The sequence below is a fragment of the Odontomachus brunneus genome, unplaced genomic scaffold (genome assembly GCF_010583005.1).
Source record: "Odontomachus brunneus isolate Ranch 3 - 2012 unplaced genomic scaffold, Obru_v1 Obru_scaffold_110, whole genome shotgun sequence".
NCBI classification, from domain to species: domain Eukaryota; kingdom Metazoa; phylum Arthropoda; class Insecta; order Hymenoptera; family Formicidae; genus Odontomachus; species Odontomachus brunneus.
Genome location: NW_022639560.1, coordinates 379,781 through 384,570, shown reverse-complemented (window position 1 = coordinate 384,570; position 4,790 = coordinate 379,781). Strand labels below are relative to the sequence as shown.

General features: G+C 38.2%; 1 protein-coding gene across 1 annotated transcript in view; it reads right to left on the bottom strand.

The window, feature by feature from the left end:
* LOC116849304 (microtubule-associated protein Jupiter) overlaps positions 1-4,790 on the bottom strand; it is a 140,370-nt gene that overhangs the window by 131,709 nt on the left and 3,871 nt on the right. The gene's annotated exons all lie outside the window — the stretch shown is intronic.

Here is a 4,790-nt window from a genome sequence, read left to right as displayed (position 1 = left end):
TCTCTCTCTCTCTCTCTCTCTCTCTCTCTCTCTCTCTCCACGCAACAGATCGCTCCGTATCGCCGAATCATGCCGGCGATGATGTGGCATGTCTCACGGACATTAAGAGATTATTAAGCAATATAAAATTTAATTTCATTGTCAATTATTGCAGCGGACTCGTCCGTGGATATTGCACAAACGATCGTGTCTATCGAAACGGTGCAATCTGCATTATTGTAGCCAAGAGAAAAGGTTTCACGAGGCAAATATAAAATACGAGTAGGTACGTAAGAAAAAAAGAAAAAAAATATTCATCCTCAACGTCGTAAAAAAATTCGAATTAATTGAATTGAAAACAATTTTTCTTAGGGACATACGGGACAGATGGTGCAATCTACTCTGTTGCCGAAAACCATGCGAGGCAAGAATAAAGTATAAGTAGGTGTATAAAAAGAACAAAAAAAAGAAAAATCGAGGTACTATTTTCAGCAGCGTAGATTTGAAAATAAATTGAATTAAGGACAGTTTTTTTCAAACACATAAAATAGACGGTGCAGCAACCTACATTGCTATCGTCGAAGATATCGCGAGGCAAGAACAAAATAGAAGTACAAAAAAATAACAAAAAAGAAAGAATCGACGTGCTATTTCCGACAATGTAAATTCGAATAAATTGAATTAAAGAAATTTTTTTTACGACAAAGTGCAATCCGCGTTATTAACGTCGAACATTTCGCGAAGAGAAGAAATAAAATACAAGCGTGTAGCTGCAATGACAGTCGTATAGTCAACTCGCGAAGAACGAACGAACGAACGAACGCCCGTTTTCGTAACCCGGCTTGGGAGTTACGAACGAGTAAGCCGCTTAACTACGAGATCGCGGAATTCCGCGAACGGGCGAATGTCGCGCCGCAAATTGCCGGCGTTATTTTCCCGGTCCCTCTTCCCCCTCCCCGCGTGTACGTACGCGTGTACGTGGAAGCCTTTCCTGCTGCACACGGCGTGCAGCAGCGATGGGTTCTCGCCGTCGTGGACAAAGAAGAAGAGATACGATAGAGAAACGAAAGGGGAAGGGGGAGAAAGATAGGAGGGGAGAGAGAGAGAGAGAGAGAGAAAACGAAGGTGACCAAGCGCATGAAGGACGGCGAACAAAGGGCAGGCGAAACGTCGTGTACCTATGCAATTATGAGGCTTCGAGGCCCTAAACGTATACGCCTCTATGCAGCACGCTAAGAGCCACGATGAGTCACTAGCTGGAGCTCGCATTATTCGCACGCCGCGTTCTGCAGAGGATGCGAGTCGCGATACGCGAACGAGATTCTCCAGGGATTCTTTGTCATCGACTAGCTTAAACTACTTGACATTGTCTGGGTTTCTTTTATATCTAGAACGTCTAAATTATCACGAAGTGTCAAGGTGATGAGATCGAGGAAAGTGGCAGAGAATGTCCAAGTTTCTTTTGGACCTTTTACACCTAGTGCCTATTGTACCTTGGACCTCTCTTTAGAAAAAAGAACTCTTATTGGATCTCGCTCATCGCGCCTGGTATGCAATGGGCATTTGGTGCGAAAGTGTTAAAAGTACAAGCGACGCAAACAAACCGAATATATATTTTTATATCTGTAATCGCGATTTGATAGAAAAACTTTCGTCTAACTTTGAATTCAAATCTATCTCTCACTTGAGACAAGTCAAGTAAGAAAAATATGTCCGGAGTAAGGAATGTCCAAGTTTCATGTAGCCTGTATTTCCTGTAGAATCTTAGAGAGCAAGTGTGCAAAATTTGGTTTAGATCTGTCAAAGGGTTTAGGAGTTCACAAGGAACAAATGCAGACGGTTAGGCGACAGTTTCCCGAAAAGTGGAGGGGATAATGTTGGTACCAGGGAAAATCTCTACACGATACAATTTAAAGATCTTTTCTTTGTAACTACTGAACTAGTGCAATAAATTGAAGTGAGGCAAATATACGTTTTCTCACTCTAATCTTTTGCATTAGTTCAGCAGTGCAGTTACAAAGATCAGATCTTTAAATTATATCGTGTAGAGGTTTTCCTCGATACCAACATTATCCCCTTCACTTTTCGGGAAACTGTCGCCTAACCGTTATGCAAGATTCACACTGCGTCCGATGCCCGACGTCCGATATCCAATAAGAGAACAGCTTTTTAATATAAAATTCAATTCTCCATTGAAAAGCTATTCTTTTATTGGATATCGGACATCGGACGCGGTGTGAATCCTGCATTATCCATACACTGAGAGAAAAATTATCTTAAAATTAACAAATATTTCCTTGGTGGGTGCCATTAACATATTTACTTAAATCTACATTTTCTTTACTTAAATAAAATATTGTTTATTTAAATCAAGTAAACAATATTTTATTTAAGTAAAGAGAATGTAGATTTAAGTAAATATGTTAATGGCACCCACCAAGGAAATATTTGTTGATTTTAAGATAATTTTTCTCTCAGTGTAGAATCTTAGAGAGCAAATGTGCAAAATTTGGTTTAGATCCGTCAAACAGTTCATAAGGAGTTCATAAGAAACATATGCAGACAGAGATATTCTATCTTATATGTTCTATCTTGTATGTTTAGATAACTCGTATCGCGCACGCACCGATTAACAAGTAGTTTAATGACTTTTTATGCGAATGTTCAAAAGAAGACGAGGGAAAAATGTCTTCATCGAAAGTAATTCGTTACTCAGTCAGGCGATCATTCGCGTATTCCGATGTTAAACCTCTCATTAGGCGCGTGGCCTTCAAATGTGATTTGGAGCAATATCGGGCACCGAATCGATGAACATTTTTTTGGCTACAATAATCGACAGATTATTGACAGATTATTCACAGATCGACAGACGATAAAGTAAAAGTACCTAATCCCGAACATTCTCAATGTTTTCGTCTTAAAATATTCGTATTTCACACGTATTTGCACGTACATTTTGCACTTAATAAATTTGTTCGTTGCTTGTACTTTTGACACTTTTACACCTAGTATTGTACCTTGGACCTCTCTTTAGAAAAAAGAACTCTTATTGGATCTCGCTCATCGCGCCTGGTATGCAATGGGCATTTGGTACGAAAGTACAAGCGACGCAAACAAACCGAATATATATTTTTATATCTGTAATCGCGATTTGACAGAAAAACTTTCGTCTAACTTTGAATTCAAATCTACCTCTCACTTGAGACAAGTCAAGTAAGAAAAATATGTCCGGAGTAAGGAAGACGGAGTATCGCGAAAATAAATTATTTTCATTTTTTACCCCACAAAACAACTCACGTCGAGCTTCCTCCGCGCGTCTATCGTAGACGGGCGTTTAGATGTCGAAGAATGATGAGAAAATCGATGAATCGCGCGAGATTGTAATTACAGGCGAGAGTTCGCGGACAAACCGACGACATTGTCGATTTAATTTCACGTTTCTACACGATCGATCGACCGACAGATTGAACGCGACGGCGGAAACTTACTCCGCCGTGGTGCTGGTGGGCGTCGTTCTTATTGGGCGGGTACCTCGCTACGGCGCCTATGGTCATCGCATACAATAACGCATCATTACGTCGTCCACCCTTCGTGTATACACACCGAATACGCAATAACAAGCCATATGTTATCGCCCCGAATAAAAAAGGAAGAAAAAAAGAACCCGCAGTACGGTCAAAGCATGGACAGTTCGTGGCTTTCCTCTCTTTCTCGCTTTATCTATCTATCTATCTACTACTCTTTCCGTCAAATTGTAGCTCGAGCGGCGTATGTAATTATCGCGCAAACAGGACGCGCGCGATAATGTTGGGAAGGAAACTTTCCAGTGCGCACGCACGCAACAACAGAAATATCAGTATAAGAAGGAGAAGAATGGATAGATAAAAAATCTAAATCTCAAAATAAACGGTCCCCGACGTAATAGGCCGAGGGCGCGATGTGTGTTGCAAGCCACTCGCGCGAATGAGCAAACAAGTCTCTTCTTTTAATTACACCCCGGAATTACTACTCGAGCTTATAAATGGGCTCATGTGTAAAAAATATCGACGAAAAGCCGTCCAAACATAGCCAACTTGAATATACGATGTAAACAGATCAACTGTAAAAAGACACATCTATATGTACAATGTAAACTGATCAATTCCTTTATGCGGTACACACTGACAAGGGAACACCGCGAACCTAAACTCTTTGATTTTGATACACTTTTAATACATTTACTGAGTATATAGAGTAAATTAATACATGAATAACGGTATATTCCATTTTAAATGTATGATTTACACTCTCAAAATAAAAAGAACGATTCCACTTTTTCGTGTATTACTCTTAAATTAAAGGAAATAGAAAATCTTTTCGAATAAAAGTTTAATGGTAAGTTAAGTGCTGTAAATTGACATAAGTATAAATAAAAAAATACCTATAAAATATTGGATTAGAAAAATATTAGAAAAATCAAACCTAAAATATTTTTTACAATAAAAAAGGTTTTTTTTATTTATGCTTATGTCAATTTACAGTACTTAACTTATCATTAAACTTTTATTCGAAAAATTTTTTCTATCTCTTTTAATTTAAGAGTAATATACGAAAAAGTGGAATCGTCCTTTTTACTTTGAGAGTGTAAATCATAGCGATGGAGCATAAATAGAATATATCGTTACTCATGTATTAATTTACTCTACATACTCAAAAAAGTGTATCAAAATCAAAGAGTTCGGAATCGTGGTGTTCCCTTGTGAGAAAAAAATGATTGAGCTAATGAATATATATATATATATATATATATATATATATATATATATATATAT